The sequence below is a fragment of the Cygnus olor genome, chromosome 1, assembly GCF_009769625.2.
Source record: "Cygnus olor isolate bCygOlo1 chromosome 1, bCygOlo1.pri.v2, whole genome shotgun sequence".
Classification (NCBI taxonomy): domain Eukaryota; kingdom Metazoa; phylum Chordata; class Aves; order Anseriformes; family Anatidae; genus Cygnus; species Cygnus olor.
Window position 1 is genome coordinate 133,225,414 of NC_049169.1, and position 14,026 is coordinate 133,239,439.

Consider the following 14,026-nt stretch of genomic DNA (forward strand, 5'->3'; position numbering starts at 1 on the left):
AATCAAAACAATTATACTCACATTCTGAATAAGCACACATCAGTCTGGTACATTTTCTTACTTTGCATTCACGTCCTAGAGCTTTATCAATATGTTCTGAAATAAATTTTAATAGACACAATATTAAAATGTACATATAAGAGTTTTGATGAAAAAAAATAAAATTTGTGCATGATAATGTCTACCAATCTGAAATTACACCCTTTATCTCCTGTGTAGCTACACTTTGTCCTTTGAAAGAACCTTTTCTAAATGACTCATTTTCCAAAATAAATTACAAACCATTTTATCCATCCTCAATTCTTTTAATTTTAATACTTTCTAGATGATATATGGCTTAATGCTCTGCTAAACTCCATGTGTTTAGGATTGAAAGCATATATTTGTGACGAGGACAGAAAAGCCAGAGCGGTCAAGCTCATCTATGACTGCCATATGCGCATTAGTCATCAGACAATTCAGTCCCAACAAATGAGCTGTTCTGCTCAAATTTAATTTGGTATATGCCATTGTTATTTAAAGAGGCTGTTCAGAAAGATCCATAACAAGGTTTTTCATTACTTTGGGGAAGGAGGCATATGTGTACTAAAAGTGGATTACAAGCAGTTAAAATTAGTTTTCCACCCTGCAGGTGGCCTTGTAAATTGTTACAGTGCACTCTCTACATGCTAGTTTACTTTAACTTCACCTCTAAGGAAAGTGAGTACAATTTGGGCAGTTTTGACTAAGTGACTAAAAAAACACCGTATGTTCCAGATGGCTGGTAATGGGAGATTTGACTCTAGCACTTGAGTTACTGCTAATGAAACTATACACAGACCTACAAGAGATCAACAGTAGTCAAGCCTATTGGAGTGACAACTCTTGCAAGAGCGGCATCAGAGAGGTCATTTTGAGATGTTGGTCAGGTTAAGTATGTTTGTCAGAAAAGCTCATCTTACAATTTTCAGAATTATACTTGTCATTAGACGTAAGAATGTAGCATATTGCAACCTTGAACAATATGGACATAAGGAGTCATAAACTGGCCCATAAAGCATGGCTTTCATCAACACAGACCACAAAGTACCGGAGAGATGTTTCACCTCTGCAACACACAGGACTGATGAGACAAATGGAAGAAAAGTATCATAAATGGTATACCTCACTACAGCCCTTTTATATTCAATGACTGCAGCTATCACTGGCTATATTGACAAGTATAATCAAAGCACGATGAAGTGAAGAATGAAATCATTTTATCAAAAACAGGTTGGATAGTAATCAAATCCAGTAAGAGAATGTGACTGATCATTCATGAGTTCATGTAGCTCTCTATTCCCTGCAGACAAAAGTGCTTTACAATAAGAGTCACTGGAGTCTGGCCCAAAAGAGACTGCCTACCTTGACTCCCAGCTGTTAATATGTAAGTCAGATTTCAGAGTTATCCAGCCAGAAACCAACCTTTTCATATTGTGATAAGTGGCAAAAGTCCGCCAATGGTTACAGCATTTGTTTATCATTTTGGTTTTTATTTTTTTCTCTTGTCCCCACATTGCAAACCACCATGTTTCACATAATAATAATAATAATAATAATAATAATAATAATAATAATAATAATAATAATAATAATAATAAAAAGCAGGGTCAATAGCAGATTTGACAGAAGATTGCTTTATGTGTGCAACAAAATATGAGTAGAGCACATCCCCATTAGAACCAGACTTTCTAATCACAAAAAGGGGAAACTTTTGCCTATAGTGAGAAACTTAATGGCATAAGAAACATGACAACCAATTAAAGGACAATTTATAGAATCTTAATAGACTGTGATAATCCTCTGTGCCTACAGCCCTTTCTAACACACATCATGTTTACAGTTCATCTGCTTCTCACAAAACTGGTGTTGCAATGCATCAAGTAATAAAGAAAGGCAATGCCCTCTCAGAGATGGCTTCTTTTGCAGATTTATGGATGTCATAAATCCTCACTGCAGTTAAACTTGTAAAGACTGTTTTCAGCAGCTCAAAGGTCTTCAGACATGGATAGGCTGGGACCTCCTTTCCCATAGAGACATAATTTTCTGTGAATCTTGTGTGAAACCTTCAGTGTGGATAGCACAATATAACCATCATGACCCTCATTGTGCCATAGTTCCTGAAAAACCAGGATCACAAACAGCTTTGATGGGGCCCTGAGCTCACACAGCATCAAAATAAATTGTTGGCTGACTCCAAGGGGGAGTCTGATATCCGTATTTTGAATAATCTATGTTAAAATGGTAGAGATCCACTCCACATGGTTTGCAGTTGGGACTATGGTTTCTTGAATCATTTTGGTCTGCTGGTCAATGACTGTGACACATCCTGGTTCAAGCCACACACAAAACTCCAGATTGCAGTATCAGCTCAGCCTCATAAACAAAACTTATTCCTGCATGGTTAGAAAATTAGTTATTCTAAACATTAGCTATCCTAAACAGATTTCACTGCAACTGTTAAGTAGTTTTCCTAGCCACAAAGACATTGCTTTCATTTGCTTCGATGTTTTCCCTCTGCCATCCCCAGGGGAAATGTTATTTTCTTAGAATTTACACAGGAGAAAAGTTTTGTTTGTTTTCTCAGGTCTCCTTTTCTCTAACAGAGAGACAAGACATAATCAAGCTTCTCAAGCCCCAAGAGACAAATTCTGAAAGAGCTTTCTTCATGACTTTTACATGCCCATTCTCCCCTACAGACATGGACCCATAATGGTTCTTATGCTTCTAGCTCCATTTCTTCCCAGGGACAACCCACATTTTCCCACATCTATAGCATGTGTGGAAAACAAGTATTGAATACACCCACATGTTACCACCAAGGAAATGGACCACATAACATCTGTTGGTTAAGATATAGCAAAGCAACAGATATAGACCAAGAAGTAAATAACACACAGGAAAATAAAAATGTAAACAAACAAACCATATAACTGCAAATAATACACATATAAAAGAAAAAAAAAAAAAAAAAAAAGAAAAAAAAACGTGGCCATACAGTATTTCCCACCACCCCTATAAAAAGAGATTTATTACTTGGTTAAAAATACAGAAAAACAAGAGTGATACATGGCAAAACAGTTCAGAAACAGAAACAAATGTGAGGGGTGAAGGTAAAAGAAATCCAAGAAAAGTACATGAGGTATCTACATGAAGTATCATGTGACCATGATTATGCTGGCATCATATACCTTTGATATGACTAATAACAGAGTTTGGCCTTTACTGGAGGGGTTCAGAGAAACACCTAATACTACAGCAAGATTCAGGCCTGCAAAGACTTTGTTAAGCCTCTCCCTGCCTTTTCATACCACCTGTTTTTACTTACATGCTCTCTAGCACACTGATATAAATTCTTCAGGAAGCAAAGACATGTCTCTTACTGTTGTGGTGTGTTTAAGAGAAAGAGGCTGGGAATCTCTCACCTCAAACTCACTATCATCCCAAAGTGGTTAATTACCTTCATATTTAGTCTGAATCAACAGCCAATGTTTAACAAAATTTATCCTATTCAGAAGGTTGTGTGACATGTATATATGTTCAGATGGATGCAATGTCTAAAAAGACTGAATCTGTGTGAACCTATAGAAGTGTTCAGACAGAAGGCTGGTCACCAGAGCCACCCAGCAGGCAGGCAAGGACAGCCTGAGAACTGGAAGATGAAGGGTTTGTTCAGAGACCAGTTCTTGAAGGTGTTTTTCAGTGAAGCATCTTTGAAGGATCTTCATTTAGGAGTTCTTTGAGGGAGGAATCCAGCCAGCTTTCTAATAATTGCAGCCTGCCTGATGTGTAACACACAAAAGCCAAGACCTAGGCTGCCACCTGATCTGAAAGAATACACGTCTACAGAGCACGAATGACTTTTCTACTGTATTCCCAATTAACTTAGTTTGTGCATAGTTTTTTTCTCTCATTTCCTCATCTAAGTCTTTCAAAAACTTTTGCATTTGTTTATAGATGCTATGAGCAGGATCAGAGTTTTCTTCTGTGCAAATTTGTCTGGATGGAAATTCTGGAAAATAGAATTCAGGTCTAACTACCCACCTACTCAGAAGTGCCCTTTTCAAAATCAGTTCCATGCTACAGCAGGCAAAGCTCAGGATGCTTACATGGTCTTTTTCTATTCTTTATTTCATTGTCCTTCAAGAATCAAATAAAAGCTGTATGGAAGCAGAAAGTGGGAAAGGAGCTTAAACTACATGCCCAGAGAAGCTGTTGTCCAGAGAAACTGTGGATGTCCCACCCCTGGAAGTGTTCAAGGCCAGGCTGGATGGGGCTTTGGGCAACCTGGTCCAGTGGGAGGTGTCCCTGCCCACGGCAGAGGGGTTGTAGTTAGATGATCTTTATGTTCTCTTCCAACCCAAACCATTCTATGATTCTATATGACAAAGTAAATTCATGGGGACCCCATCCAGAACACTGATGTGGATAAATAAAATGCACACAGAAAAGTAAAAATAAGAGACTGTCCTGGTTTTGGCTAGGATGGAGTTAATTTTCCTTCTAGTTGCTGGTATGATGCTGTGTTTGGGATTTAGGATGAGAATAATATTGATAACATGCTAATGTTTTAATTGTTGCAGAGCAGTGCTTAAACTAAGCCAAGGACTTTTCAGCTTCTCACGCTGCCCTGCCAGCGAGCAGGCTGGGGGTGCAGCGGGAGCTGGGAGGGGACAGACCCAGGACAGCTGACCCAAACTGTCTGAAGGGGTATTCCATACCATATGGCGTCATGCTGAGCAATTAATATGGGGGGCTGGACGGGGTGGGGGGCTTAGGGATAGGCTGGGCATTGGTCAGCGGGTGGTGAGCAATTGCATTGTGCATCTCTTGTTTGTACACATTATTATTAGTAGTACTATTATCATTATTATTATTATTTTCCTACATTTTCTATCATAACAAACTGTCTCTATCTCAACCCACAAGCTTTCATTTTATTTTATTTTTTCTGATTCTCTCCCCCATCCCATGGAGTGAGTGGTTGGGGTTGGGGTGGTTGAGTGTGAGCGAACGGCTCTGTGGTGCTTAGCTGCCGGCCGGGTTAAGCCACTACAGAGACCTAGTCCTTTTTGCTACTCATCTCCAACCCTATACAAAAGCAGATGCAGCTGCCAAAAAGTCTTAAAACTGCCTTCAAAAACGTGCATTCTGAATGGGAGCGCCTGCTTTAATATCTCTAGGTTTTGGGGTGCTGGCCCTAAAAATACACCTTGCAGTAAGAGATTTACAAATGACATAACAATACTTTTAAAAAAAATGGTAACACTGAAATGGGTGCCAAAATTGAATATATACACCAAAAATCTCATTAAATTCAGTTGTGTTTTATCTGTACTTTCTTTTTCTTCACTGCTAATGATCAAGAAATATGTGTATCTTAACAGAATTTTCTCCTTCCTAATCAATCTGATCCTTCCAACTGATACCATGTATTAGCTTGTACTGGGCATTATATCAGCACTATCATCTCAATTTGAGTAGTGACTACTAGCTGATAATTTAAAATTCATTTTAAAGTAGACCTTAGAGCCATGTCACAGTTTAAGATTGAGATAGTTTGGTTTTATTCAAAGTAACATTTTCTGGTTATTTAATAAAATACTTTTTTTTTTTCTTTTTTTTTTTTTTTCCCTTCATCCTTATTGTTGCACGTGATACACAATGGCAAATGAATAGTCAAAATTAATTGTGCATGTATGAAGACATTTAAGGCAAGAACAAATAGTTCCCAGCATTGTATCTGAATTAATTTCTCATGTCCTTCAGCTTAAATCATGCTTTCAGTGCAATTAGAATACATTTACAATACATTTTCAATTGTATTCAAGCACAGGCAGTGGGCTACTCAGTATCTCTAGGAAGGCAGAGACAGATGAACATCCTAATGAAGTATATAAGTTTATACCATAAATAAATAAATAAATAAATCCTCTGTGTGAATTTGTTTTCAAGCTACTTAAACATAAAGTATTTTTCCTTTTTTTTTTTTTTTTTTTTTTTTACTAGGTTGTTAAGGAGCAGATTTTTCTAAAAATATATCTATGTATTAATTTTTATTTTTTATTTTTAAATTTCACAGAATCACAGAATCACAGAATCGTCTAGGTTGGAAGAGACCTCCAAGATCATCTAGTCTAACCTCTGACCTAACACTAACAAGTCCTCCACTAAACCATATCACTAAGGGCTACATCTAAACGTCTTTTAAAGACCTCCAGGGATGGCGACTCAACCACCTCCCTGGGCAGCCCATTCCAATGCCTAACAACCCTTTCGGTAAAGAAGTTCTTCCTAATATCCAACCTAAACCTCTCCTGGAGCAACTTTAGCCCATTCCCCCTCGTCCTGTCACCAGGCACATGGGAGAATAGACCAACCCCCACCTCTTTACAGCCTCCTTTAAGGTACCTATAGAGAGCGATGAGGTCTCCCCTCAGCCTCCTCTTCTCCAGGCTAAACAACCCCAGCTCCCTCAGCCGCTCCTCGTAAGACTTGTTCTCCAAACCCCTCACCAGCTTCGTTGCCCTTCTCTGGACTCTCTCGAGCACCTCCATGTCCTTCTTGTAGCGAGGGGCCCAAAACTGAACACAGTACTCAAGGTGCGGCCTCACCAGAGCCGAGTACAGAGGGACAATCACCTCCTTAGACCTGCTGGCCACACTGCTTCTTATGCAAGCCAGGATGCTGTTGGCCTTCTTGGCCACCTGCACACACTGCTGGCTCATATTCAGCCGACTATCAACCAGTACTCCCAGGTCCTTCTCCGCCAGGCAGCTTTCCAACCACTCATCTCCCAGCCTGTAGCGCTGCTTGGGGTTCTTGCGCCCCAGGTGCAGGACCCGGCACTTGGCCTTGTTGAACTTCATGCAGTTGACCTCAGCCCATCGGTCCAGCCTATCCAGATCCTCCTGCAGAGCCTTCCTACCCTCGAGCAGATTGACACACGCACCTAACTTGGTGTTGTCTGCAAACTTACTGAGGGTGCACTCAATCCCCTCATCCAGGTCATCGATACAGATATTAAAGAGGACCGGCCCCAGCACTGAGCCCTGGGGGACTCCACTAGTAACCGGCCTCCAACTGGATTTGGCTCCATTCACCACAACTCTTTGGGCCCGACCATCCAGCCAGTTTTTAACCCAACAAAGCGTACGCCAGTCCAAGCCACAAGCAGCCAGTTTCTCGAGGAGAATGTTGTGGGAAACGGTGTCAAAAGCCTTACTGAAGTCAAGGTAGACCACATCCACAGCCTTCCCCTCATCCACCAAGCGCGTCACTTGGTCATAGAAGGAGATCAGGTTCGTCAAGCAGGACCTACCTTTCATAAACCCATGCTGACTGGGCCTGATCGCCTAGTTGCCCTGCAAGTGCCACGTGATGACACTCAAGATAATCTGCTCCATGAGCTTCCCTGGCACCGAGGTCAAACTAACAGGCCTATAGTTCCCCGGGTCTACCCTCCGGCCCTTCTTGTAGATGGGCGTCACGTTTGCTAGCTGCCAGTCAACTGGAACCTCCCCTGATAGCCAGGACTGCCGATAAATAATGGAAAGCGGCTTGGCCAGCTCCTCCGCCAGTTCGCTCAGTACCCTCGGGTGGATCCCATCCGGCCCCATCGACTTGCGTACATCCAAGTGCTGTAGCAGGTCGCCAACCATTTCTTCATGGATAGCGAGGGCCACATCCTGCTCCCCATCCCCTTCCACCAGCTCAGGGTACCAGGTATCCAGAGAACAACCGGTCTTGCCACTAAAGACTTAGGCAAAGAAAGCATTGAGCACCTCAGCCTTTTCCTCATCCTTTGTAACTAAGTTTCCCCCCGCATCCAGTAAAGGATGGAGATTCTCCTTAGTCCTCCTTTTTGCGTTGATGTATTTGTAAAAATGTTTTTTGTTATCTTTAACGGCAGTAGCCAGATTGAGCTCCAGATGAGTTTTGTCCTTTTATGACATAAAGAAAATGGTATCATCTTCATTCACATTTCAGTTCAAAAGCTAATTTCTGCTGAAGATTTATTACAATTATTGGTAAAATATTTTTCAATTAATTAATGTCAAAAGGTAACTTCAATTAATTTTTTTGAATTATATATCCAATAGATGATTCTGTGTGATTCTGTGTAATAATTTTTTGGTTGTATAAAAAGGGACCACCATGTCCAGTCATATGTTCATGCCTGAATTATGTTTCAGTAAGCCAGCATAGTATAACCTATAATCATTTGGGAGTAAATTTTTACAAACATAAATGTAATTTATGAAAAAAAAAAAAAAAAAAAGAGAAGAGTGAACACAAACAAAAAAGGAAACAAAACCCCAAACCTTGGTAAAGATGACAATGTGAGGGATTACTAATTAAGGTAATTTGCAAATTGTACGCAGAACTGTATTTTTTCACTAAATTGTTACCCATAATTTTGCATGTAACTGAAATTTTGAAATGAGATGACTGTTGAACAATGTTTTGTGTAAAAATCTAAATATGAAGAGAGATTCTGCAGAACTATTAAGGAAGGGAATGATATGCAGTAGGCAACACTTAGAAAGATGACAGTAAAATGCATACAATATGGGAAATTCTCGTGTGTTTTGGAAAACTTCAGCGTGTGCCATTCAAAATATATATGACTCAGGTAAACATCATGCAGGGATCAATTGTGAGTGTATATGCTAACATAAGAACTGAGGATTGTTGCTGTCTTTCCAGTGTGTTTTTTCGGTTCTTACTCCAGCATGTATAGAGTGACAATACTGTTGATTTTGTGAACGTGCTGTGGTTAATATCTTTGTACATCAGACTTGCAAAGTACTCTGATAGCGGCTGAGTAATATATGGAAACTATTTTGCTATGCAGAAATACTGCTTTTATTGTAATTTCTTGTAATCTTTGTTCAAGTTAAGGACATTTTTTAATGTTTAAGGAATTCCCTGTATTTTTATTTCAATAATGAAGAAATAAAGGCATATTTTGGACAACAATTACATGGGCAGTGACAATAGAATATCTTCTATCATACTGAAATCTTGGTATTGGGAAAGAATAACATCTTTCAGTAGATCCTAACTGAACTAGCGAATTTGTGTCATCTTGCACCTCTGGGTGAAGCCAAGATAGATAAGAATATGGAAATACATAGAAAAATTTAGTGAGACACATTCTACTCTCCTGGCTCAGCACAAGAAAAACTTTCCATTGTATATTTTATGTTCTGGAAATGATAAATAAGCCAAGACTTGCTGTTGAGCATTTCTAAATGACATGTTTTCTTGCTTCTACCTTCTGCTGAGAAGAGTATAGAGCCAGATTTTTTTTTTCAATTAAATAATAAATAAATAAGAGAAATTGCAATAGCCTAGTAACTTTTATTAAATGCCAAATGTATGTTTCCAAAATTTAGGCATTGCAATGTTAGTTCTTAAGAAATAACAAAAAGAGCAAAGTATTGCTTCATTAATTTTCAGTGGCAACTGAGTTTATAATTGTTAATTATTAGATACAACTTTAAGAACTCAGATGAATTTCTAGTGTAAGATTATAGCATTACAATTTATGATTCTCATAATTCTGTGAGCATGTTTCCTCTCCTGAACAGAAAGAAACCTTAAATTTGAAAATAATTGCAAGTAATTTTGCAAGTTCACTAAGATAGTAACAGAAATCATGATACTAACCATGTTACTAACAACAAAATTGCCTCAGGACCACTAGCTAAACTGAACCATAAAGTTCTCATCTTTGGTCTCGAGCACTAATTAACTAATATCATATTAGCTGTTATCAGTTATTTATCTTTTACTTTAAAAGAAATATCCTCAGTTACTTTCACAGAAGATACATAATGAGTATTTCTATTATTTTTTCAAACAAGCTATACATACAAAGTCAAACATCCCTGTGAGTGGCTGTTTGTTCTGTTTGTCCCTTTCCTTTGGAAGCAAGGAAGAATATTTTTCTTTTCAACTCTCTTTTGTCTTGAATTCATGTTACACAGTAATGCAGTTTAGCTTTTATAGCTCCGACCAAAAGGAAGATGAAATTGAAAGAGATTGATCCAGTGGAAGAGGACCACTTCTGTTTATCAGATTTATGTCTCACTTGCATTACTACCAATTTACTCTTTTTGCACTCTACCAATTCACTGAAAATAAACAAACAAAAACACACACAAAAAAAACTCAATTTCCCCTGCCAATACCTCAACACCTCCTTTCTCTTTTGCTTTCAATGCTTCCTCTCTGCCTCAAGCATAAATATTTGTAAACTCATCCCTGGCACAGCTGCACAAATCAAATGGAAGAATAAAGCTCCTGAGACAGTCGTTCAGTGCACTAGGACCTATGTGCTACCCCTCCAGCATAATTTTTAACCACCACATCTCTCCTAGAGAATAATTTTTCAAAAACTGGAAGTAGAAGTAGCAGTTCTGACATACTTAATCTATTATCCAAGTAGAATAGACTACTTCACGGTCTTTTCTGCCTGGAGCACCATTATCCAACGGTAAACAGTCTCAAAAGCAGCATAATTAGTGCATCAGAATCTGGCACAGCCTTACTGCCGTGACCTAGAGGCATAAAGCAATTCAGTAAAATACAGAGAAGCATTTGAATTCCTTTTCAACTTCTATAAAAGAAGTGGAAATGCCTGCTGAGGTGCTGCATGCCTTCTGAGATGATGCTTCCCAACACCCTTTCTTGGAGATGCCTGTGTGGCATAAAAACAACCTGAAAATATCCTTAGACATCACCCTGTACAATGATTCTTTGAAGGCCAAAGGGATTTTAGAGGATAAAGTGATAGCAGCTTTGCCCAGACAAATTTCCATCTTCCAAATATCTTTAAGATTTTGTCAGGGCACCTCTGGGCTACCCATGGGTGCTCAGGAGCCCTCAGAGCATGCCTCAGGCACTTCCCTGGGGACAGGGACAGGCTGAGGCTGGGTCTGCAGGTGGGCCCATCTGGGCAGGGGACATGGCCAGACAGGGCCAGGCTGTGGGGAGCTGGATCCTGGCCATGCTGCAGGGGCAGGGGCTGGTGGCACCAGGGCTGGCAGTGAGTGCCTGGGCCTGGGCAGGTCAGGGAGACCTGGGGGCTGATGTGGGACAGTCAGGGCTGAGGGCGCCTTTGGGGACATGGTGGGTTTAGTATTTCAGGAACAGTACAATAATCAGACTCTGAATAAAAAAGGAAAGAAAAACAATTTCCTCCTTCTTATGCATGTCATTTTGTATATGGCATTTTTTATGTCAGTCTGCCAATTTAAGAAAGAAAAAATAGTAATTGCTTTTTACTTTTGTACATGCTACAAAGTGACTAAGAAGTAAATTAGATAAATTAGATGATGCTACCCTGTTTCAGTTTTGTCGATAGCACAATTTTAATAAATAAATAATAATAAATAAATAAAATAATAAATAATAATAATAAATAAATAAAAATAATAAATAATAAAATAATAAATAATAAAAAATAAATAATAAATAATAAAAAATAATAAACAATAAATACAAATCTTCAAATCCTGGATTTATTATTATTATTATTATTATTATTATTATTATTATTATTATTATTATTATTACCATTCTTATTATTATTTTACCTTTGACTGAAAGAAAATTCTTTCATCCATGGTCATTGAATATTGAAGCAAAACACAAAGGAAAGAAATTATTCACAGTTCTTTCACTTCACGTACAAGCACTTAGTACTTATTAGTGCTTAGTACTTCTGTAGTCCTAAATGGATGAGGTACAGAAAGTTGTTTGCTATTTCCTTTTATCCCTTTATTCTCTTTGGATGCCACAGTCACTGACCCCTGAAATATGTCAGTACAACAGAAGATAGCATAAGGTCTTGTGCCAGGATCAATGTCCATGAACTGAAATGTGTACGGCTTCTTGAATTTAATCCTTTTTTAAAGTAACTCATAGAATGATACAAATAAAGACATATTTATAGAAATATTTTATTTAAATTAAAAAAAAAAAAAAAAGTTCCCCAGGTCTTCTATTCTACCCTTTCTAAAAATGGGAGTGATGTTTCCCTTTTTTCAGTCACCGGGCACTTTGCCTGACTGCCATGATTTTTCAAATGTGATGGAGAATGGCTTGGCGACTATATCAGCCAATTCCCTCAGGACTCTGGGATGCATGTCATTGTGCGCCATTGATTTGTAGCTGTTCAGTTGCATCAGGAGGTCCTGAACTTGCTCTTTGCTTACAGTGGGAGGGACACTGCTCCCCCAGCCCCTTTCTAGAGGTTTGGGAACCTGAGAGATGTGAGAAGCCTGACCACCAGTGAAGACCAAGGCAAAGAAGTTAAGTGCCTCAGACTTCTCCATATCTATTGCTACCAGTTGCTCTGGTCTTTGTTTGTCAGAAGCAGTATACACTCCTCAGTCTTTCTTTTGTGGCCAGTGTACCTGTAGAACCCCTTCTCATTATTCTTCGCATCCCTCGCCAAGTTTAGTACTGTCAGTGCCCTGGGTTTCTTCATCCTGTCTCTACATATTTGGACAGCGTTTCTGTACTCTTCCCAGGCCAGATGGCCCTGTTTCCACCATCTGTGCATTTCCTTCTTTTGCCTGAGTTTGACCAGCATGTCCTTGTTCAGCCATTTTGGTTTCCTGCCTACCCTGCTTGATTTATTACATATGGGAATAGAGAGCCCTTGTGCTCCAAGGAAAATATCCTTAAAGAGTTGCCAATTCCGATCAGATCCTCTGTCCCTAAGGACCGTGTCCCATGGGATCTCATCCACTAATTCTTTGAACAGCTGGAAGCTGGCTCTTCTGAAGTTCAGGATCCTGACTTTGCTCTTAGCCAGGCCCATTTCCCTTGAGATCACAAACTCGTCCAGGGTTCACTGCAATCCAGGCTTCCTCCAGTTATAACCTCTTTAATGAGCCCCTCCGCATTGTTGAGCACCAGGTCATGCACCAGTAACGCTTCTCCTCTGGTTGGTTTCTCTAATATCTGGTCCTTTGTTGGTCCAGTCCTTAATTTTTACCCACAGGCTCCCAACCTGCTCTTGGCTGTTTCTCAGAGTCAACTCTTCACCATCTATTCATTTCTTAACATAGAAGGCAACACCCCCACCCTTCCTTCCCTGCCTGTCTCTCCTGTTAAAGCTTATAGCCCTCCATTCCAATGTTGCAGCTGTGTGATTTGTCCCACCACGTTTCTGTTACAGCAGTTAGATCATAGTTGTCTAATTGCACTGTTTTCCAACTCCTCCTGCTTGTTTCTCATGCTGCATGGATTGGTGTAGGCACTTCAGCTGGGTTATGGATCGCATCACCTGTTTAGAGGAGTCCTTCCTAATTCATATTGGACAATTCACAGTTATGATTCAGTCTACAACTTCCTCGCGAGGGGGAGTGGAGAGGCAGGTGACCTATTCTCCGTTATCACCAGTGATAGGACCCACGGGAATGGTGTTAAGCTGAGGAGGGGAAGTTTAGGCTGGACAACAGGAAGAGGTTCTTCAAGGAGAGGGTGGTCGCACACTGGAACAGGCTCCCCAGTGAAGTAGTCACTGCACCAAGCGTGTCTGAATTTAAGAAGAGATTGGACTGTGCACTTAGTCACATGGTCTAAACTTTTGGGTAGACCTTTGTGGTGCCAGGAGTTGGACTTGATGATCCTTATGGGTCCTTCCAACTCGGGATATTCTGTGATTCTCAAAACACTGCTGAAGCCCGGGATTGAACCAGGGACCTTTAGATCTTCAGTCTAATGCTCTCCCAGCTGAGCTACTTCAGCCCTGCCTGAGTAATTTGATAAGCTTTTAAAATGAAATGTCTTTCTTGAGAGATTAACGTTCTCTTCTTGAGATTAACATTTTATGTTAAACATAAAAATGTTTAACATCTTTATTAATGATGTGGACAATGAGGCAGAGTGTACTGTCATCAAGTTTGCAGAGGACACAAAACTGGGAGGAGCGGCTCTTACACCAGAGGGTCATGCTGCTATCCAGAGGAAACTCAACAGGCAGCAG

The 14,026-nt window shown here is 39.7% G+C and overlaps 1 non-coding gene across 1 annotated transcript; it reads right to left on the minus strand.

Moving 5' to 3' along the window:
* Window positions 1-13,715: 13,715 nt before the first annotated feature.
* TRNAF-GAA lies at window positions 13,716-13,788 on the minus strand. The gene has a single exon. It is a non-coding gene; the product is annotated as a tRNA-Phe (tRNA).
* Between the last annotated feature and the right edge of the window lie 238 nt (window positions 13,789-14,026).